Source organism: Protopterus annectens, chromosome 10.part0 (assembly GCF_019279795.1).
Source record: "Protopterus annectens isolate FY-2018-M chromosome 10.part0, PAN1.0, whole genome shotgun sequence".
Lineage (NCBI taxonomy): Eukaryota > Metazoa > Chordata > Ceratodontiformes > Protopteridae > Protopterus > Protopterus annectens.
Window position 1 is genome coordinate 1,204,914,289 of NC_056744.1, and position 25,826 is coordinate 1,204,940,114.

The window sequence follows — 25,826 nt, forward strand, 5'->3', positions numbered from 1 at the left end:
CACCAAGAGATGCCAAGGTTGATGCATATAGTTGCGCATCGCAACATTGATGTAAGCGTATTCTGGATAGAGAGGCTGCTCTCCCTCGTGGTACATAGGAGGAGACATCAAGCACTCCAACCACTAGCAGAGTAAGGGGACAGTGATAATAGTCTAGTTTGTAAGGACTAGAGTCTCACTGTTTCCATGTTTGGCGAGCCCTCCCTCACCCCAATCATGGTGTCACCCTACCTTTAGTGTCACTATCCCTGTCTCTTGTCTTGTTTTTCTTGTTTGTTTGCAATTGCTTTATCACCTACCCAACTTACCTGACCTAGAAATACCTATGCCCCTTACCCAGCATTCCTCTCCTACTGAATTAAAGAAAAGAATGGGTGCCTGTCCCACAAAGATTAAGATCCGATACATAGATCTCCATTTTGCATATGTGTCTTCTTCACAGACTTGATTCAGTCCAACTGGCTATAGAACATGATTATGTTGTCACCCCTCTTTCTGGAGGTGACAGTCCAAATTCAACTAATATTTTTCACATATTTTCAGTTTTCATTGTTGAAGAAATGGATAGCTATGGTTCTTTCCTACTTTCCCTTGACACATTCCTGTATTGTTTTCCCTTTTTTCTTCCCCCTGCTTGTTTTCCATTTCACCACTTTCCTGTTATCCCATTTTAATACCTAAAATCGGTTCAAAAAATATAATCACACACAACATATATAAGCACCAGAAAAAGCAATGGATCCCTTCATTTTTTGGCCTCTATATTTGTGCAGTGTTTGGCATTGTGCACCAATGCCAAGTACCAGTGAGTGAACCTACAATGCTGCTGCGCAATATTGCTTAAACCCACTGCACTATGCCAACACACAGCAACATGTACTATAAAGAATTATTAATGCCACTGCATTATTACTGTTTTTTAAAAGTATTAGATACACCTGGATTTGAACCCAGTATATTCTGGCCTCAAAAACAAATATGTCATTGCAGTTACACCTTCTGTCAGAGTCAGCTAAGCAGAAGTTGTGTTTCACACACTAAATGCTAACTCTCAGAATTTTAGCAATAAACCCTGCATTTGCACGCTGCTTAACTATGCACAAACAGGGAAAGTAATGCAAATGTGTATCTTGCATGTGAAAACACTTTGCCAACCATCCTGCAATCTTGCTGCTCACTGCTGCACTATACAAGATGACTATTAGCATGTATTCATACTTTTACTGTCCATTTACTCTCTGTGTCATGAAACTACACGTGAAAACATAAACTGAAGGCCCTATCTAACAATATGTCACACATTTACAATGCAGCCATATGTTGCCTCCCCCATGCACTACAACCCTGGTCTCTCAGTACTCCTTCACAAATATATCAACTACACTGCATGAATTAATAACAAATGCTGTGCAATATGTAATGGACATCAATCTGGTGACATGAAGAACTAGAACTATTTTTACAATTGAGCATACCTACTCATCCATCAATTGACCCTGAGAAGTATTGACCCATAAACCTAACCAGGCTTATCGTTAAGGCTATGAAAATAATCATCATGGATCTTATCCACAAGGACAAAGAACATAGGCAACCTTCAAAACTCTTGATCTGACCCATTTTGTTTTTTTCAAGAGTAGATCTTGTTTATTAAACATAGTGGACTTTTTTGAGAATGTCACCAAAGCCCTGGATGAGGGAAAACTGTACATACAGCATGTCTTGATTTAGCCAAGGCTTTTGACACAATTTGCCATTTAGGTATCAAAGAGAAAGTCTCCCATCTGAGGATTAACCCATACATTACTAGATGGGTAAACAACCGGATCACTGACAGAATGCACCCTGTCAAATTTGGGGAGTCCACCTCCGCCTGTAGATCAGTTAGCAGTGGAGTACCACAAGGAGGTGTGTTGGGCACTGTACTGTTTGGAAACTATTTCTCTGAAGTTCAGGAAAAGGTAGATGGCCTGTGGCTTACCAAGTTTGCAGATGACTATAAACTTTGAGCAATCACATAGAGATCCTTAAATATGTTAATATATTACAGAAAGGGCTGACACAGATGAAGGATTGTTGCTAAACCTACAGACTGAAACTTAACATAAAAAAATGTCTCATTGTCTACTTTGGCAAAGAAGTAGCCTCTGCCAATTATGATATACATAGCACCATTCTAAGATTAAACTCAGTGGCACAAGACATGCGTTGATAGTAATCTAAACTTCGATCACCATGTGTCTATAGTTGTAAGAAAAACATTCTACATTGCACATCTCATAAATAAGGCCATAGCATCCAAGATCAGGGAGGTCATAGCTCCACTGTAATCTACCCTTATCAGAACACTAATTAAGTACAGTTCTCCCTTCTGTATGTCCCTCGCCAGACACCTACAGCTGGAGAGACTACAGAAGTTTCTGACAAAGAGAATCCAAGACCTACAAATCATAACACACATGGAAAGACTGAAAGCCCTGTCACTGTACTCAGTATCATACAACCTGTGCCTGGCCTACAGAGCAGTCTCAGACCCTGCCATAATGGAAGTGCTGGAGACTGGCAAATCAAATGGGGCATGAATAACATGCTCCAGAGATCTCAACCTAGATGGTCCTCTGGAATAGTTTCTCATTGCATGTGAAATCAAGCTCCTCAATGGCCCTGTTCAAGTGCAACCTTGACAACTGGATGGGTAACCATAAATTCCCCCCAGGGGTGGCACCTATGTCCCTCATGGACAGGAGCAATTGAGGCTGATCACAAAATCACTCTGCTAACAATGACCATCTAACTATGGTTAATAAGGCTACTCTGTTTTTTATATGGCTATGCTTGGAAATGCCCTAGAGCCATTAGCCTAGTAACCTCCTATGAGCCTATGAACCTATGCAAACCTCCCAACATCTTCTCTTCAGCATCCACTGCTGATGTCATCCGCTATAAGTTGCCCTGCAGCCTTGTAAAAGTCAGACTTGGACTGTGGCGCTTGTGTAAAGTACTGAGCTCTGTAGTCTGTATACTTAGGTAGGGGGTTCTGTTCTCACTGCAGTCAACTGGTGTGTGTGTGTGTGTGTGTGTGTGTGTGTGTGTGTGTGTGTGTGTGTGTGTGTGTGTGTGTGTGTGTGTGTGTGTGTGTGTGCACTTGTTTGACATTACAGAGAGCCAATGTCATCAGCTATATCTGATTTGTGGATGTGCATTATTCCCACCAGGGCAGTGTCAAAGACTGGCCTGTAGGCCAGGCAGAAGTCACCTTATCCTCTACAATACAGATTACAGTGACTTTGCTTCCAGTCTATCCAGATACATTTTGGCATAGTTTGTAGGCCCTATGTTTTCTTAGTGAGAAACTACTGTGGTATCTCCAGCTGCTGCATGTCATGTGTCTGGTGAGGTACATGCAAAATACACCATTATACCCTATTAGTATTCTGATGAGGATAAAGTACAGTGCTGTAGTATAATCACCAGATATGAATATGATGGCAGGACTTATGATGTGCAAAACATAAACTTTCAATACCAGTGTGGACACATGGTGGTCAAAGTTCAGATTGCCATCTATGTGCATTCCCAGGTCTTGCATCACTGGGTTTCAGCATAGAAGGATTGTTGTCAATTATGTAATTAGCAGGGAATTCTACTTTATAGAAAGACAAAAATAAAGACACATTTTTGCGTTTAGTTGTAGACCATATAACTTTGTCACCAATCATTTCTGTGTTAGCCCCTCCTATAGTATGTTATCAGCATTTGTGGACTCCTTGATTTCAGCCAGTATGCAAGAATCAGAAAATGCAGTCAGCCAAATGCTATTTACTTTATTCTGAACTGTTGAGAAATAGATTCCAAACAGTAATGGGCCAACACAGATCCCTGGGAAACGCCACTGGTGAAAGCTCTACTGGTACAGTTGATTCACCACCTTTTACAGCATGTGTTCTGTCAGTGAACCAACTGGTTACCCATCTAGTGATGTAAGGGTTTATCCCCAACTGGCAGAATTTCTCAATGATACCTGCTGGAGGATTGTATCAAAATCCTAGGCCAGATCAGGATAGGCAGTATGCAATGGCTTACCTTCATCCAGGCCTATCACACAGAATCAATGGGCTGTGACAAGATCACAGATCACCTATAGTGTGACTCAGCACATACACCTTCCTGACATGGTTGAAAACACACTTCAACATACCATCCACACAGTCTATGTTTCTGTAGAAGGTTGTACAATAACATGCATCCATCTGAGTTTGGAGGGGACAACACCCTATGCATGCATGTGTAGACACATCCTGACTCTCCTCATCTGTGAGGTAGACCCACATGTCATCATGGACCTTTACTAAATGGACACTGGTAATACCCTAGCTATGTGCAACAAACCTGTGTGACTTGTTAATGCAACATCATGGTTGTTACATCTGTTAGATGTCCTTAAAGAAGCCATAGAGAGCATGCATGCATAATGACAATGCTATCATCCTTTTGAACTTGACAAGCTCATGGCATTTGACAAAAATCCACAGGAGGTATTCACTCAGTACTGTCAGTTGTGGCCATAAATACCTATATCACCAAGTGGGGAGACCACTGTATCACATATGTGGCATCTTATTACATTAAAATGTGTGAAGTGACCTATATCTCAGGTCCAGTGATCAGGTCCATACATCAGGGCTCTCTGCTAGGCCCTTTCCTGTTCATTATTTAAGTCACATACATTGCAAATGACGTGCACATCCTGAATCCACACAGCTGTCTGAAGGACTACATATTGTGGGCAATCATTAACTCCAACTGTAATATTAGTATGATACAGACAGTACCAACACACACCAAAGATTGCTGACACAACCATGACAACACCTGCAATGAAACAAAAACATGGAGGGATGTGTTGCAGCAGCTGTTAGACTCCTTGGTCCGTGTTTCAAGATGGGACGGGTGGGTCACCGACATCGCCGCGGACCCTGGGCTCCCAAGGTGTGCCCACCGGCCTGGCAGCAGGACGCGGTCAGGCCGCACTGAGGGCAGTCAGGCCCAGTTGACAGTCCCGCCGGAGTCTTACCAAGGATAATGTAGATGTCACACCCTATAATCAGACCACTAAGTATGTGAACTGTGTCCTGGGGTAGATGCTATCTGGAACATCCACCAGCATGTGACCACAGTGCTGACTACTCCCTTGTATGTAACACAACTACTGAGTATGTGAAGAACATCCAGATCACAGGCCATAATACCTCCATAGTTCACAGCCTTCATCACATCATTAACTGAGTGCAATGCATCCTTCTTCATGTATCTCCCTACACATCTTCCAGTGATATGTAACTAAAGTGTACCACCTTTGCACAGTGACCTGTCACACATCTGATTGGCCATATCTAGGTATTCTTTTTGTGGCCTAAACATTACTATCTGATGGTGTGGAACCCCCAACAAGTTGTTACACAAGTTGCATATGTGATATCTGTTTTGGTGATGCACAAATTACATAACTAGCTGTTTGACAACATTGACGGCAAGGGTAACATTTGTGACAGTGTGGATTGTGCTATATATATATATATATATATATATATATATATATATATATATATATATAAGTCCCCTTCAGTAGATGGAATGTTTATAAGTTCGAACCACATATGCCCAAGACCATATGTTCGAACTTGTAAAAGTTCTATCTATCTGAATGGAGATCTCCGTACAGAGCAGAACGGAAAGCTTTCCCATGCAATCTCAGAGTTGGTATATTTAAGTAAGGGGGTGTGGGGGGTGTTTAGGTTTGTGTTTTTTGGTTTTATATGGTTTTAAGTCAATGTTCAAACTTTTACGAGTTTGAATATATGGTCTCGGCCATATGTGGTTCAAGCTAGTAAAAGTTAAATCTACTGAAGTGGATATATATATATATATATATATATATATATATATATATATATATATATATATATATATATATATATATATATATATTTATATGCAATGCAAACCAGATAACTAGATTGTATTGATCATAATGTCACATACAGGTATAGCAGCGTCCCTACTAACACCTCCAGCAGATGTTACAGTGTCAGAAAAGTGTGCGTGATTACCCTCATATAATACAGATATGTCATAATAGTTGTACAAGTGTGTTTGTGCAGAACCATCTCTGATCATTCTAAATCACATATGTTATGTCAGATACATGGGATTACTGGTGGTATTATTCTAATATTGTCCATGATTGTGTGTGCCCCTTTTACTGTTATCCATGAGTCTTTACCTGTGTCCCATTTGCTGGAGACCTCTACTGAGATTACACTCATATTCAGGCAAATCAGTTTGCACAGCTTCACAATAGGCACACTACCTTAATTGTACATAACATCCCTGATAGATGTCCACTGCATTGTTCATGTAAGGATGCCTATCTCACAAAGACATCTTTCCTATTCTTATGTCACCTTGTGTGACAGTAACATAATACACATTTTCACGGGGCAATCCGTACTGTACCATATTGATATGTGATTGGTGTTTTTGCTACAACTGTCTTCCACTGACATGCCCTCATCTGTTGTGCATTAGGTTGTTTCACCTATCCTCTTTCCCTGTGTTCATTCCTACAATTCATTTGTGTGTCCCTATTCAATACATACACCTCCCCTGAGTGTTTATCATACATGGTAGTCCATGTACCCTTACAGATCATTTATGCAGCTTCAGTACATAATGCCAGGAATGGGATTTCACAATACTCTTCACAGTATACACTGTTCTGTACATAAAATATGTCCCTATTTCTGAGACATTGTCACCCCATTATATTGGGCTTTGTCCTGATTTCTTGCACTAAGACGTTGAGAGCCATGATAACTATATGTTAAGCCCTTGTGATCATTGTGGAATTCCACACAAACCTGCTAACCTACTGTGTTCTGATGTAAACTGGTTTGCTATCTGTGTTGCTTTACATGGTTTTCTGGCCAGTAAAATTTTTGCCAGCCATGAAGCTATGTTTGTCTATGTTTAAATGTGTTGCGTGGCATGAAGATGTAATTAGCGATAGTGCTCACCATGCATCACTAAGCTGAAACGTAAACTCGGTGTAGGCTTCGTGTGAAGCCTACACAGAGTTTACTGAATCCAAGGGTTTGTCTTCTGTTGCTGTTGTTGCTTCAGCAAGTGTATTTATTTTCTGTTTTATCAAACTTCAACAGATATTTTTAAACAAATTCTATACCAAAATCAGGCATCTGCATCAAACCACTTTCCATTTACCATAAGAGTCTGGAGTTCACATGACTCAGACAAACTAGCCAAGCTTTGGTTATTTTTTTTTTTTTCTTCATGCTGCTCTGGACCAGACTTAACCTATGCCTTAGCTCAGGTGCCATTGCTGGCATTTTTTGCTGTTAGCCTTCTATTGTGTTCATCCTCAGCAATATGAATTCAGGAAGTGATATCACCCTGACTGCTAGAATAAGACTAGACAAATAGACTATGTGTGTGTTATTTCTGTCATGAAAATGTTTATAAGCTGTCTTTTTATCTTCTTCAGTGCCTTCCATTCAGCATGCTAAAATGTAGGTCTATATTATATTACCAACCACTTAGCTTATCGAATGCCAAAACGTCAATACTAAAGGGTCGAAAACTTGCAATCTCGAATGGCCAGTTAAGTGAATTCTTTCATCAGGAAAGAATTTGCTTGACCATGCCAAACTAATATAACTAATATAACTAATATAAACTATAAACTTCCAACCCGTAACAAAGTGGGTGGCTTTGCCTCCCACCCACCCCCAACTAAATATAGCAACTTCAAGATCGCTCCACATTGGGGAAAGGGCAAATTCCCGATAATGGCCAAGTGAATTCTTTCCTGATGAAAGAATTCACTTAACTGGCCATTCAAGATTGTAAGTTTTCGACCCTTAGCTGTCGACGTTTAGGCGTTCGACAAACTAAGTGGTCAATGATATAAAATAGACCCTAACATGTCACTGTTACATTTCCTATAAGAACCTTTGACATTTTTCCAGTTTTAGTGGCTAAGCTAAATGGTACAAGTGAATTCCTTATAAACAGACCACACTCTGCAGAAATCTATAAAGTATTGGTCATACTCAGAAAAGTCTTAAAATAAATCAAGCTAAAATGAACAACCACTGCAAGGACAGGATCATGAATACAAATATCCCAGCACTAATAGTTCATTCAGAAGTGACATTCTGTAAGTAGCACATATCAGTGCAAATAGATAGACAAACAGACAGATAGATATTCACAAGCTGCACTAGGAGTGAGACAATCTTCTCCATTTTGTGTGCAATATCATTCTTGCAGGAGTAAAACACAAACATTTGACTCTACAGTACAATGCTCCTGCTCTCTCCCCACATAACAATTATATCAAACTCCTGTTACATAAAACTTTCTCCTTCTATTTATCTCTCCATATACTTTTTCAGTACTTTATATATGTTTTATATATTGCATCAGACTGCTGCTGCTATATATGCATTTTGTAAACAATTAATCAGACTGTAACTATGAACTATTTTGCAATGTTTGCTGTATAAATTGAAGGTCTTGTTCAAAACTGCAACCTTTGTATAAATATAATCTTTAAACTATTGTAACCTATAATGGCCCAATGGACTATCCTGGTAAACCAACTGCAAATAAATAAAATAAATAAATACAGTAGTACGCAGCATTTATCAATGTAGCAAATTCTGAAGGTTGTACTTACAGCAAACAGCTTTAGACAAATATTCTTCTCCCAGGCAAGAGTCACATTCTCCCCTCCCCCAAATTTTAGAGAAGCATATCCAGGAGTACTATGAATTCAGTGCAGTTGTTCATGAATACAAGCAAGACGTTTGTGTGGGTTTAAGTCTAGCTCATGTTTACTGTCTGAGGAGATCTTAGCCTTACTCCAAAACTGAAAAATCACTAAACTTTATCTATAGCATTGCATCCCTTGGAAGCCTATTCTGCATACCTTTGGGTATATCAAATTAAGGTTCTGCTATCAAGTACAGTGTCCTGCACCTGGAGCAAGGCCATTTCAGCTTCTAGAAGTATTCAATTTACAGGTCAAGTTCTTATTCTCCACTTGCCCCATGTTTGGAGGTCCATATGAAATACCACTCTGAATTCAAAGCAATGGCTGTCTGTATTCTAAATTCTGGCTCATTAACCCATACTATCAGAGAACATTTGTAACTTCACTTGCAAACAACTAGCTGTGTAAAATAGCCTCAGAAAAAATGTCAGAATCACCAGAATTTTATTAAGACTTTGAATGCCCTTAAAAGGTTATTTGGTAACGAATGGGAAGATCAAGATTCGGCTATCAGATATAATGATTTAACCTTCACCTTACCCAGTACATGCTGGCTGCACAAAATGGTCTAAAAAGGCAGCACAATCACCAAAGTTTCAAATCGTGCAACCTGTAGAAGCTCACTCTGAAGCAGATATGTACACTGAATTAAGTTCCTCATTGTTAAGTGTTGCAAATAAAGCCACAGGAAAAGTGAAAGATGAGTCTATTCCTTTAATATTCAGTTACCATCGGTGGTATTGATCTACTGCCAATTTGTTGCAAAGTTTAATACTGATGATATCACATTTTACCTTATAAGCCATCCTCCAGAGGTAAATTGTGGTGACAGCAACACTGCAACGGTAACCATTTGAAATGTCAGGATGCACTAGAGTGAGTTCCAGAAATGCAGAGACTGAATGGCCAAAAGATCAGACTTACATATACAAAGTCTGTGATGCCATTTCTTAGAATACACCCTTTCCTCTGAGGTAGGAAAAGCTGAGAGTTGGTGTAAATACATTTGGAGGGTACAGATGACTTGACACACTCACATGGGGAGGTTGCGGGGGGGGCATTTTTGAAATTCAATCTTCTCCTGGTTTTAGTCTATTTTTTCATCTTTTTTGACATTTCAATAATGAGCCCATTGCCTTTTAACAGAACTTTGAAATCACTAATTCACTTAATGCATTTATTAAGAGACACCCCTAAATTCAATAAAGCTTACACAAAGCTAATCTCCATTAAGCATAGCGTTACGGCTCGAACACTGAGTTTGGAGTCAATGCAATCCAGGAAAAAGTGCTTGCGACATGCACGAGCCTCCTAGCACTATTCAACCACGGACACAATCTTGGGATATAAATCAGCTCATTTGCTGGTGAAAACCATGCAAGTTAGGTAATTTACCGATCCAGGAAGCAGACAGACATTAGTGTAGGAGCTGTGTCTGCATAACAAAGGTATGAGGGAACTGTCCATGTACAACACTGCAAAAAAATGGGGCTATAGCAACTCAAAGTAAAGCATGTATTAATTGCATCAGACATGCCAATGGGCAAAACTATGGCCACTGGCATGTAAAACTAGTGCAAAATATAAAAAAACAAAGGTCAATTTTATGTGCACATATGCTATGTGCAATTGGAGCTCAGATGTGTCCAAGTATGGGATCTAACAAAATATAAAATTAAAATAATAAAAGGGGGTTATTTAAGCTAAAAGTAAATTCCCTATTATACTGGCCAGCATGCAGACTCATACAATGGCAGGCAAAAGTGGTTGCTAAGGATATAGGCTCTCGTGTAGTGTTGTAACTAGGGTATAGGTAATTTGGTGTATGCAAATTAGCTATGTTTACTGAATAGCAAAATGGACCACCGTGTCTGCAAATACCTAACCATATAGGGGCTATAATGCAGTGGTGTAGGCTGAAGAGGCAGCTGACATGAAAAGGGGGTGTGTCATGCTTGGTGTAAACACATTGGAGTTTACAAGCCTGGACAAATGCAGAACTAACAGTGAGGCAAAAGGCCAAAAATAGGGATAGTTTTAAAATATTGCTCTTACAAACTTAGAAAGTTGATAGAATGACAGGTTTTGATATATATATAAATATATATATATATATATATATATATATATATATATATACACACACACACACACACACACACACACACACACACACATATATATATATATATATATATATATACACACACACACACACACACACACACACATATATATATATATATATATATATATATATATATATATTTAAAATGGTTATATTATTTACACAGCATTTGTATCATGAAAGAGCTTTATAAAAATATATAGGTGAAAGTTTGGACAGCTCTTTTAGCTTAGTGGTTAGAATACTGGCTTTGTATGCAGTAATTCATGGTCTGAATACCACAACAGGCTATTCAGAATAATTTTGTTTTATTTAATTATGTAGTGATTGATATTTGTTAACCAGGGTAGTGTAGCTGGTCCAAATTTCCAGTGTCATTGGATATAAGATGTGAACTTACCCATATAAACACAAGTGTCCCGTACAGTACAGTCACACACCAAGGTAATGTAATCAAAGCACGTATGGGGGACGTCATATAATATTAAACATGTACACTTAATAATATGTCAGTAATGAGTAATTAATGTCCAATTAGTACATTTATTTAAATGAAAACTAAGCAATGCTTAGCAGTGCTCAGCTCTGCTTAGCCGGTTTGAGCATTGCTTAGAAGTTTAATTCTAAGCAGCCTTCAGCCCAGATAAGCGGATTTGTGCACCGCTAAGCACTGTGCAGCATTTCTGAAACCAGCTAGCACAGCTAAGCAAGGGTGTGTGCTGAGGCTGCGTAGCTATACTTAGCTTGTTTCAGAAATGCTGAGCATGTTTGTGTCCAGGGGAAGGCCTTTTCTACTCAGCAATGTTCTCACTAGCTGCAACAGTTTTAAAGGCTTAAAACTGGAAGAAATGGGAAAAAAGGAAATAGCAGACAAAAGGCAGTCAACTATAAATAACTAATAAGGCCTCTGTCACTCATAGTGACCCATTCAAACCCCTCAGTAATGTAGCTGGCAGGTGGAATGTATCATAGTCAGCCTGTCATACAGGCAGCATCTGCAGCACACCAGTATAAAGTATGCAAATACCCTTCAGTCAGATTTTCCCCACATACTCAGCACCATTGGAGTACACACTTGGGAATTTTACATGACAAAATAATAGGGGCTGCTGCTGCTTTGCTACATCTCTATATGCTACAGACTGTGGGCGGTGATGATGATGATGCTGACAACTGCCGCAGATTGAGAAGTAGGAGAGTGTTTAGACCTAGGATAGCCTTTCAGGAGCTACACAAGCTGGAGATAGTAGATCACTACAGGGTGGTCAAGGACATACCTCAGCAACTCACCGAGCTCTGCCACCCTCACCTCAGACCCAGAACCTACAGAGAGGAACCCATCCCAGTGGAAACAAAGGTATGTGTAGACTTAAGAATACTAGCTATAAGTACTTTCCAAAGACCTACTGGGGGCATCATGTGGATCTCACAGGCATCCACATCCAGGGTACTCCACCAGTTCCTGGATGTCATGCTAAGAACATGCCAGTGAGCACATTTATTTCCCCAGCACTCCTGAGGAAAGGACCATTAATATGCATCTCTTCTACCATGTAGCAAACTAACCAGAGGTACTGGGTGCCATAGACTGCACTCATGTCCACATCAAAGCACCACCTGGTGAAGATGGCAGAGTCTACGTCAATTGCAAGGGCTATCATTCCATCAACTTTCAGGTTATGTGCAATGCCCAGGGCATTATCATCAATATGTGAGCTGGCAGCCCTGGCAGTTATCATGACTCCCACATCTGGCATGCCTCACAACTGTGTCAGGCATCTGCCATGGGGGATATCCCATACGGCCATCTCATGGGGGATGCTGGCAATGCACTGAAACCATGGATGATGACACCAATCAGAAATGCACACACACACACACACACACACACACACACACACACACACACACACACACACACACACACACACACACACACTGAAGAATGTCATAATGAGACACATGCACAAGCTGGGAACATCATAGAGAGTGTGTTTGGGATGCTCAAGCCACAGTTCTGCTGCCTTGACATATCAAGTGGAGCCCTTCAGCACTCTCCAGCCACATGTGTTCATAGTATGTGCCATGCTACACAATATGATCCTGCAGAAACAGCTGCAACAGAAACCTCACAGGGAAGAGACACATAGCCACTCACCAGTCCCAAGGTCACCACAGGCACAGGGGGACTCAGAGAAGGAACCCCCTCAGCCTGTCACTGTAGGCAGATGTGGGCATGCCCGATATACCCTGGCCTTGGCAAAGAGGCAACACATAGCACATACACTGACACCCTATGGACCCAGGGACTGACACCTCTGTCCGACTCGCACACACAGTAAAAAGGATCCCACACACATCACACTATCTATAACTTACCATGTATATGCAGTGTACTGTGTGCATCTGATAGAGTCAGACCTGAAGCACTGTCCTCACAACTACTACTGCCACAAGATAAGTCACTTTTCTTAACAATAAATGAATGGCATAGTACATTGTGGTAGCATATGTATGGTATTGCTGCATGTATGCATGGGAATGGAGTGGGTTACTGGTACAGCAGCAGACAATGGGCAGCTATGTGGGACAACAGGCACACACTGCCTGGTTCTGCCCACTACACAATATGAAGTAAGGCCTGTGCCAGCAAAATCCCCTGCACTATGTGAGGGACTTACAAATAGCGGGGTCATGGGACAAATACATGGATGTCAATGCTGGAGTCCCATGCATAGGTCTAAACATCCAACAACAGGAACGCTGTACAAAGCCATTAAGAAATGTGTGGCAAAGGCTCAAAAACAGGAACATGCCATAAATATTGCTCTTACAAACATTAAAAGTTGATACAATAACAGCTGTTGCAGTAGCATGACTTCTCTGTAGTGTGGGCAAGAAGTCTGAAACCCAAATGGCTGTCATAACTTTCTAACTTCAGTCTTAAATGATTTCACTAATATTTGCCACACAACCACATTTGTAATGAAAAATGGAACCAGAATATGAGCCAAACATCTGGACAGTCAGTGAAAACGTGTACAGTTAAACAGTATGACCCCCCCCAACACACCCGTGTTCACATAGAACTGCAGTAACATGTATATTTGTAAGGTAATAGCAGCAGACCACACATTCCCAGGCCTGTCACAATCAACTTGATACCTTGTTCCAGTTCTACAATATGCAGGGGTCAATGTGCTCTGTATGTTTGTGGTTAATAGTGTTAGGAAGTACACAGCACTTACTGGTGGCTCTTGTGACCTACTGGTCTAACTATAGGACTGTGGTTTTCAGGGTCCATGGCTCCAGACTGCCCGTGGCAGCAAATCTGCATGTCAGCTACACCTACAGTAGGAGTTATACAAACTATCCAGAAGAAATATGTGTTACTGCAGGAAAGCTGGATAGTGGAGGGACAAGGGCCATACATATGGATAGCACACAGCTCTGAGTAATGTACATGGTGCCTAGTACAGCAGTAGGGTGGGACAGGTCAGTGCACTGCCAGAATATAAAGGCTGATACATTACTGTGTCAATCCTTACAACAAGTCAGTGGGCTCCATCCATACCCCTGGAATTACAGGGATTCATAGAATGTCCACACCTATGCCTCCTATATCTGTTCTGCTTGTTATAACTTTGCATTTGCCTGACAAACTATTTGTAAACAAAACTGGTTGATGTGAAAACATCAGTGACAGACAGTTAAGATGCAGACATCATACCCATAAAAAAAGGAAAGCTAATACAAAAATCTTCTACCAACTGTCTACATTTGGAGCAGAAATATTAAGACCATTGTACCCATGTCTGGGCTTGTGTACAGCTGTCATCTATGTGCCTGTTCAGATGTGTTTCTGTAAGAGTTTGACAGCTGCAACACAAACCTTCTGAGGATCACATATGATGTATGGGCACAATGATGGGCAACATGCTAAACACATACATTCAGAGGTGTGAAGTCCATAACCCCTTGTGTAATGTTACAACTTCTACCCCAGTCACACCATAACTACAAATACATAACAGTGGCAAGTGTGGAAAAAGGCTGAGAATGCAGTAGTACACAAGGACCAAGAAAGACATAAGGAGCAGGGGAAGCAATGACCACACAAACATAGATTGTGCACACTAGAACAATTTGTGCAGTACCATAAGTTCCCAGCACTGCATGGAGTCAGTACACAAATGTCTGTCAGCGGTTCCTCACATTAATGAAGACCATTCACATACCTGGAAATCACAGTGCTATGTAGAATATGCCACACATATTATGGAAACCTTTGCTCAGTCCAATGCACTCTATACCCACCTCAAGATATGACTCACTTAATAAGGATAGCACACAGCCAGGAGATCCTTTAGCCACTATATCACTGAGTTTCTGAACTGCTTATACAGGTTCATCAGCCAATCGGCTGTAGCACACAAAAGCCTGGACTGGAGTACAGGTAGCTCTGGACTGGAGTACCACTGTTACTACTAAAGTGGGCATGGTCCTACACTTATCCATGTCTGAACACACATCCCACTATAGAACTGTGTTGCCCATATATGCCTTTGTGTACAGGCAACTTTGTACATGTTATCTGTCTCTCCCCACCCCTATCACACAGGATTACCCACATCTGTCTGTATGTGGCACATATAACATATATCTGCATCTGTGGAGTGTCATATACATACATGTATATAGGTAACATGTACATATATATAAAATATAAGCAGGCAGAGACAGGGAGAGAGATAGACACAGCCAGAGAAAAAGAAAGAGGCAGTGTGAGAGGGAGAGAGAGAGAGAGACACCCTGAAAGCCATAGAATGATGCACTTGTGTAGACATTTGCACAACAATTGTAAGCAGTGGCATGTGCAAGTACTTTGGTGAGGTCCACTGTGTAATAGTAGTGATGTATGGGTTGTAATATCACATCACTCACCTTGTTTGTGTTTCTGTATCATTTACACTCACATCTGTTTACACACACCAAACAAGCCTATGTCTGTGTAATGTTCACCCATTTAATGGCCTGATACCAGTGTTCTCCACAATAGTGGCCTATCTTTCAGCAGCTACTGATGTCATCCACCCGAACAGCAGTGGCAGACACTCTTCAAATGCACAAGGCTCATGGTGCATGCAATAAGTATGTAGTAATATAGTACATACAACTAAATAGGTAGGGGTTTTAATCTCTATATTGGCAACTGTGTGTCTCTGAGTGAATGTGTGTGTATCTGCATCTGAGTCTGTGTGTGTGTGTGTGTGTGTGTGTGTGTGTGTGTGTGTGTGTGTGTGTGTGTGTGTGTGTGTGTGTGTTTGTAGGATATACAAATTTGAGGCCTGTTTCACCCAGTAACCCCCCATTGTCCCACTTTACAAGGGCTGCTGATGTCATTCACCTTAGAAGCTCCTTTGGACACTCTTCATCTGTCTAAGCTTTGTAGCACATGTGATAAGTATAAACCACTATGATAAATACAACTAGAGAGATAGGGGTTTTAATCTTGGTACTAGCAGCTGAGTGTGTATGTATCTGAGTCTGTTTTTGTAGGTTATGCTATTTTGAGGCCTGTTCCACCCAGTAAACCCCCCATTGCCCCACTTTACAAGGAGTGCAGATGTCATTCACCTTAGAAGCACCTATGAACACTCTTCAGTCATCTAAACTTTGTGATGCTTGCAATAAGTATGTAGTACTATAGTACATATAACTAGATAGGTTGGGTTTTTAATCTTGGTACTGACAACTGTGTGTTTGTAGGTTATACCATTTTGAGGCCTGTTCCACTCAGTAAACCCCCCATTGCCCTACTTTACAAGGGCTACTGGTGTCATTCACCTTAGAAGCACCTTTGGACACTCATCAACCATCTAAGCTCTGTGGCACTTGTGATAAATATGTGACACTATAGTACAAACAACTAGATAAGTAGGGATTTGAATCCCAATACTGGCAACTGTAATAGTGTATGTGTGTGTGTGTGTGTGTGTATATATATATATATATATATATATATATATATATATATATATATATATATATATATAATATACATATAGATAGATAATATGTGCATGTGAGTGACACATAACCCATGTGGAGGTTGGTTATGTTGTTTTAAGGCCTGTTGACTCCCTCCTCATGACATTACATTACAGGGCCTGTTGATGTCATCCACCTTAGATGCATTGTTTTAAATTCTGTAGGCTGTACCACTCCAATGTACAATTTATTGCAGAATGACTAGATGTTTGCCACATATATGTGTTCCATGTCTCATACAAAAGGAGTTTTCTGTCAAATCATTGTCAAATAATTGAGGGCTGACATCAGAAATATTGATAGACATATGCATTTCATATGTAATACCCTACTGAAAGATCAAGCTGATGCAAAACCTGTTACACTATCAGTTGTCTAGGTATGTAAGAGAAATGTGTGAAAAGTGTCCTTATATTTTGTGTGTGTATCCCACAATTAATGAAGGCTTTTCCCAGGTTAATTGGTGTATGATGTTGTGAGGTATGTCTCCAGCAGATAACCATCATTACACATGCAATAGGTATGTAGCACTATAACACATACAGCTAGATAGGTAGGCATTATAATCTGAATACTACCAACTGTGTGAGTGTATGTGTTTGTGTATGCATATCCCCTGTAGCAGCGTGGCTGTCATGCATGTGTGTGTGTGTGTGTGTGTGTGTGTGTGTGTGTGTGTGTGTGTGTGTGTGTGTGAGAGAGAGATGGTTATGCCATTTAGTGTGCCTGTTCTGCCCTGTTAACTTTCCCATTGGCAACCTATTCAAGGCCTACAAATGTCATCCACCTTAGAAGTGAAGTTCCACATTTTATAAATCAATACCACTGTTGGGTGTGCAATACCTATGTCAGTTTGCAGTGTATGTAACTTGGTGGGTATGTCTTCTAAACACAAAAGTGCCCACTCTGTGTGCATGTGTGTTTCAATGCATGTCCACATGCAGCATTATGTGTGTGGGTGAGATGGTTATAACATTATTAGGGCCTGTCAAACCCTGTGTGGCAATCCTTACACCACCTGAATATGTCAACTACCTGAATAGTAGTGGCAGGCACACCTACACTATATAGACTCTGTGGTGCTTGTGTCATGTATATAGCAACAACATAGGTAAAACTAGCCAGGTAGGGATTGTACTCCCAACAATGGTCGTACATGGTTGGTGTGTGTGTGTGTGTATGTATGTATACCCCGTTGCAGTGGTGTGACTGTGTTAGGGCCACCAGCATACCTCTCAAACCATCATAAAAGGACACCTGGGTAAAGCCATACAGATGAGTTGGACAAAGGCCAAATATTAGGCTCAATCTTTAGTATTTATTGCAGTGACACACAAAAAGTAGACAGCATAGCAGGTTGTGCATTGGCATGCATCTCCTGAAGGTAATGTGTTCTGACCTGACAATATACATTATCATTCTTTAATGTTACTCGGTCATGTTTTGCCACATATATGCCACAAAACCACAACATCATGGGGAATGGAACAAACGTATGTGACAAACATCAGGACATTTTGCAAAATTTTGTAGAGGTGAGAGGTATGGCCACCATGTGTCCCACCCTACAGGTTGCAGTCCATGTTTGGCCAGGTGTCACCTGTGACAATGACTCAAACAATATAGAGGTCCCCAGAGTGTAGGGCAGCAACATGCCCCTAACATTGTCTACTAGTTGTACAAAGCAGTTATTTAACATCAGAAGCTCCTGCATGTTATGACAAATAGCATAAGCAAAGATAATGTGACTCCAAGAAAGTGTCATATTAGCAAACCCAGGGAAGTCCTGTCAGTTCCACTTCCCATGGGTATGGTATGTCCTAGCAACTGTCATGGTACTGCAAGATGTGTAACCCAGCCCACATTTGATAAGATGGTGAACCCAATCTGTGTTGCATATGCATGAGCAATATGTAGACCTGTGGAGGTCCTATGATTTGCTGCCGCACCCAATGACCCACATGTATGTAGGCATGAATGCTAACTGCCACCACTCACGTATGTAGGTACTGTCCAAGGCTGTGTCCACCGTACGTAGTGTGCTGTCTGTCATAGACACACAAACTGCCTTTAACACACTGCTATGGGGTCATACAGTGGATATGGAATGGTGCCAATGTCCTGGACTCAAGCTGAATGCAAACAACAGTGCCTTCATACAATATGTCATGGACATGACCACACACTGTCTCACATCAACGGCTATGCCATTAACACAAAGTGTTGGCAGACCTGGGTACTCAGGAGGATAACACTGTCACATTCATGCAACAAGTAGTGGCAGTGGTCAGAAAAGGCTTGTACATTCTTTACCACATCGGTAAAGGGACTGCATCCAGGCAAAAGGTGGATGTTACCTCTGTTAAGTCCTTGGTCATTACTGCAATACATTATCAGCATGGCTGTTCTGGAATACACCTATGCAGACAGCAGCATCAAATTGAAAGGCTAAGTTAACACCACAGATGTTATCCATGGCCTTCAACACCTTTTGTATGCAGATATCCCAGATTCAGTATTGCCCCACTCTATATCTGACAGGTTTACCACTTGTGGGCTGTGGCATGCCTAGATGGTAATGTTGTGCTCAGCTCTTCAACGTCTGCCCCATATATGTGAGCATAACTCTGTAAGCATTACCAGCACAACAGGCCAGAATCACATATGAGACAGCAAAATTATCTGCTGAAGAAACATGTTTGTCTACTACAGGCTGCCCTTTTTCAGGAAAGCACACCCCATTCATGTCAAACACAGTACCATGCAAACCGTCCTCACCTGCATCAAGGTCGAGGCAGGTGACACACTCCACTGTATTACATATGCACCGTTGTCTCTCACCAACAGGTACTGTCATAAGTCTGTGACAGTATCTGTAGGTGTTCCTGGGATGACATGTACAGTCCTGGAATATATGCAGTGAGACAGGAGTGAGCACATTGATTATGTGCCTCAGGCAGGTATGTCCATAACCTTAAACAGCATTCTAATGTCACCCAGACATATAGTGCAATACAATCATGAAATGGTTGGCCTTAATATGTGCCCCTTTCATCTTGTGATATTTCCAGTGTACCAGTACCTGTGATTGTGGAATGATATGATAAACAGGCCACGATGCTCTGCAAGTGATCGGATCCATCTGTCTTTACAGGTCTTCATGGGTCTGGTACTGGTTATCTGCAGCCCCATAGTGACCCCATTAGTAATTGTGGTAAGGTAATCAATATCAGCATACAACTGTCAGTGTGGCTCACATTGAAGGCCATGCTGCTAAATAGTAGAGGTGTATAAATGACTCAGACCTCATTGCAAACATTCTTAACCTTGGGAACTGCAGTCACACACACCATGGCTCACAGCTACAGAGAGCACCCCAGCCTTACTTGGTCAAGCATCCTATCATACATTCAGAACACAAAGGGAAGCTGGTAATGGCATGGAATATGGTGTTTCAGTAAATATCAGACACATAAACATCTCCACACTGTACGGCCAGTAAGATGCACTGGGGATACTGCATGGGTAGTTCACCACTGACAGCACACACCTATGCAGATGACAGCTAGCTACCAGCCACCACTTGTGACTAGTAATCCCATTCTGCCTATATGGAAATCATCAACTGTATTAGGAGTTGTGTCTGTACCTTGAACCTAGGCCACTTCAATTACTGTAACATGCATTGTAAGGCATACCCATGGCAGCACACAACTGCCCAGAGAGATGTCATCAGTCCAATTACAAACACCTCAGTGCAGCCAGGGGCTACCCACACATGAGTTGAAGGTGTAGTGCAGTTGACAATGCACAACAGAGGTTACCACAGCAGCATACCTACAGTGTCATCATCTATTACAACACTAACATCAAACGGTCATGTTTGCACTCACCATCTACCTGCCTAGATATGGTCAGCCATACATACACCTGCAATGTGTAGTACATCCTCCTGGGGGGGTATATACACAGCCACACAGCCCCCAACACCTCATCAAAGACTGGCAGCAATAGACACACATACACACAAGTCATATAAGTACATTTCTATGCATGTATACTCTACACTACAGGCATACACCTTCATCTGCTAGGATATGTACACCTGTCTGGTGGACATCTGCAATACATACTGTCCATAACAGGGATGACATCTCTCCATAGTGTGTACATGAGAATGGGATCAGTCTTGCACACCTGCACCACAAACAATGAGCTTATTTTGTCTATTTCCACTACAGACAGTCCTCTCCCCTATTGCACATATGTCTGCAACAGGACAGGGTACACTTGCATCTGCTCACTTGTGGTGGTCATGGACACCAACTATACCAGTGCTGCTGGTATGGCATACTGGATGGCTGACACAGTTGGTGTAGGTACCACCCCTTCTCTTCACCATCAGTACATCAGGGTGTCTACACAAACTCACCTGTTTCCTAAATGTGGGGAACAGTTCACCACTGTTAGCTGAATCTCATGATATACATCTGCTGTGGGACACAACCACATCAAAGGGTGCATACTATACAGTCCAAACCATAACTTTGTAACACCATAGGATGCATTATTCAAAGGAAGGCTGCCCACTGCCATTGTTCCGGACGTTTGATGGATGAGTACTGTCACCCCTCCAAAGTATGGTATGGTGTACACCACTCAGTCACATGATACACCAAGCAGCCTAACTATGCTGTTCTGCAAGGCCATGGCACAGTTTATATTGGAACACATTAACCATGACATTGGTGACCTGCACATACTCCATTACGGACAGTTAGGCATTGTCCAGGAAGGGGTCCTGTCTGTTACACTTGGTTGACCTGTATGCAGTCATCATATGTATGGACCGGGGGGGTGACATTACAAACCACCTACCTTGATGTGGACAAACCTTGTGATGGCATAACCCACCTACCCTTTATAGATATAACACTTCCATGTATACATCACACCATATGTTACCATAGGGGTATCACAGTGGTGCTCAGACATGACCCACCTATGCCACATAGGGGAATCCTTCCCAAGTGGTTTACCCATATCTAGCAGAGTAGCCTTTTGTTCTGTGTACTGCCCTATGTTATGTGTGATGTACACCCCTGAGATGCAGGGAACACCCATTACCCCATGTCCAACCATGTCTGTGGATGACTGCATGCTGTGTGCCATCATCAGATTCCCTAATGATGTGGACATTTGCCTAGGAGGGTCTCACACAGATAGATGACTGTTAACAGACACGTGGACTCAGGCCACGTACCACAACATTCATTGTCAACCCCTTTGAAGAGAGTGACATCCACACATATTATCGCAGTACTAAATACATTCTAGGCACGCAATTGGTCATGAGGTATTGTTGTACACAGATGTTTGGCACCAAGACATATCACTACAAGGTTGCATCTGTTGTAAGGTAATGCTGCTACATGGCCCAAGGCATACATATAGGCATGCCATCAGGGGACATGGGGTGTAAACATCCCTGTATTCCCCCCCAATAAGGCCCTATTTTGTCTATGGTTCCCTGTTCATCAGTCACATCACACAACAGATGCAGCAGCTGGGGACATCAATGAGTTCCCCCACCAGGCAATACCAGGGCCTCAAACATCTACCATAGAATGATAGCCTACAAGGTCAACAGTCTACCTGGTGTCATACATAATCTGCAAGGGTGAGCTCAGTGTGGTATGCAAGGCAATCACAGAATCCACAATGATGGGAATACTGCACAGGTGCAATTTATGCCCCAGTGTGTTAACACACACACACACACACACACACACACACACACACACACACACACACACACACACACACACACACACACACACACACACACCATCAACTCGGTGTGTGACAGCCACTGTGCTTATTGGCAGCTCGGATGTGTGTACCACACACTCACCCTGCTGTGGAATGGTCACCCTGTCCATATTAAGCAGGTTAGCTGTTAACACCATTGCAGGTGGAACCTGCATCAATGGATGTTTAACTCCACATACACCCTTGGGATTGCAGCTGTGTCCCAGTTGGACTGGGGTAGCAGGTACTGGCATGCATGCACATGGGATAACAGCCAGCCTTGGCATATGGGTGCTCAGGGCCCATATGCCATGTAATCTCATATGGTGCTGTGACAGAATGTGTTGCTATCTGTCCACACACATCACTGCCATTGATTGTTCTGTGTCCCCTATGGGCAACATTACAGTAACATGTCATCTGATCTACTTCCAACAAATAGGTGAGTGCTACTACAGGTACACAAGGACATACCAGCAACATCTGTGCTACAAAATAACAGAGGTTACTGTATATCTGGTGTGGGGTGTCCTCCTGGTAGGTGCTCGACATATGCTGTACCCATATGTCTGTGGAATGTGTACATGCACCTGATAGATGTAGACCCCCTGCCAGACAAATGTGGACCTCTACACAGCAGTTGGACAATGCGTGATGGTTGTCCCTAGTGTTCGGAAAATGTGTGTGTGACATGCCACAACCAAGAACATATCAATGGTACATTAATATCTGCTATTTTAATCATTTCCTTACATTGTATTGCCCCTACGTGCCCACTGTTACTGAGGCTGAACCAGTGTCTCCCCAATACTACTGCCTATGACCTACTGTCCTGCGGCCCATTAACAGACTTTCAGATTCTGTAGCAGTGCACTGTTTAACAATGTGTGTTAGGGTCAGTGAGCTGACAGGCAGGTGTGTGTGTGTGTGTGTGTCATTCATCCTTTCTATCTGGATGTGCATGCTGCTCTGCTGTAGTTGATGCTGGTGTATCAGCTGTGTATGTCTGTAGGGGGAGACTGCAACACTTGTCCCTATCACCTGAAAATTCCCCCACCAACACTTTATGTATGGTTGTGTTGTGGATGCCCTGCTGTAGTTGTTTGAGAGGTATGTTAGGTCTGTAGCAGTTAGCTGGACAGGCTGCTGCATTTGTAGCAGGCCACAGCTGCTGGATTCTGGCCAGGACTCCTAATGAGGAGTGTGACGACATTGCGGTACTGCATGCCATATATGTCAGTGAGGGAGCAGTGTCCACTCTTGTGTCACAGCATGGCCAGGGTGTGTAAACCCATAACAGTCCAGGTGTGGAATGAGCCTCTGGTATGTATGTTAAGTAGTTGTGCCATCCATTGAGTGGTAGGGGACATTTAGGACACATGTACATATTTGTGACATGTATCCCACCCTCCCGGCCTTTGATGTGCTCCTGTGGGTGGCAGTGGCTGTGTTATCAGCAACTATTTCTGCTGGACATTGCAGGGATCATTTATTTTTATGTTGTATTGACAAGCATGTAAATGTTGTGCAACACACTGAACTGTGGGCCTGGACTGTGGGAGTCTTGATGTAAGACATTCTAGAAATATAACAGATAGAGCTACTAAGTCATTATTATGAGAGGTGTATTTGCAGGATATATGTGCATGCATACTGTGTGTTACACAGGATTGACATGGACATGTGTGTTTGGATGTCAATGGTATGTGACACTGACCTGGCTGTCATGAGTTTGTAAGGTCAGTCTGCAATGACCTGCCAGTACTTCAGCACACATAATAGGTTTGATGACAACCATGCCATAAGTAGGTGACACACCTGTGAACATTCTGTGCAGTTGTGAGGTGTACCCAATATTGTAGGCATCCCTTACATCCATCAGCATTTATTTGACTGTGTACCAGCTCAGTGTCTGCATCACAGGTCCATGTAAGCTGTCATTTATGCCATTATATGTGGAAGTTGTGTCACTGGGAATCGGGTTGTCTTGGTACAGACACCGGTAATTCCCCAGAGGTGTGATGTCCTACTGATGTATTGCATTGAACTTTGGTTCAGATGTTTCAGGGTTCTATATCTGGTGGAGGTGTATGTTATCCCTATTGTTACATCACTTTAAGTGATGATATATGCACAGGAATGGGGAGCAATTCCATACAACTTAGTTGTCGTAGTGGTGTGTTGCTCCGACTCTGGTTCAGAGGGTCCTGAAGTTAATACCTGGTAAGGGTGTAGTTGCTCCCATAATGCTACATCATTGTCCGGCAAGTTATAATTTAAAAATGAACACTAAACATCTGTAGCTGTTTTGGCCTAGTGGTGTGTTGCTCTGACTTTGATAATGAGGGTCCTGGTTCAATACTTTTTAGGAGTATAAATTTTCCCTAATGTTACATCACTGCACTGCATGATGTATTTTGAAATAAACACTAAATGCCCACAATTGATTTGGTATAATGGTGCAATGCTCTGACTTTACTGCTGAGGGTCTTGAGTTCAAAAATTGTAAGGGGTATATTTTTTCCATAAAGTTACATCACTACACTCATGATATATTTTAAAATAAGCACTAAATGCTCAACGCTGGTTTGGCATACTGATGCAATGCTCTGTCTTTGGTGCAGTGGGTCCTGGGTTTGAGACTTGCCAGTGTTGTTGTTCTTTTTGTTGCTGCCTTAGCTTCACATAGCAAGCTAATTACTGCTTAGATATATACAACAGTATTGTAACTTATTGTTCAGTAATGTTATTTAATTCTTAGGTGCATTGATTTTATTATATCTCCTAAACTTATGCATTTAACTACATTATCTGTTCCTGTAACTGTAATAGTTTTGGACACTTGTGTGTAACTGGGGCTTTTATACTCGGGTCTCCACTGCAAATGGGCTTCTGGTAAAGCTGAACCACCAGAGTTAACATATTGTAATATATACAAAACAAATTAAACATTTACAACATTTCCCTATAATGTGTAAAAAG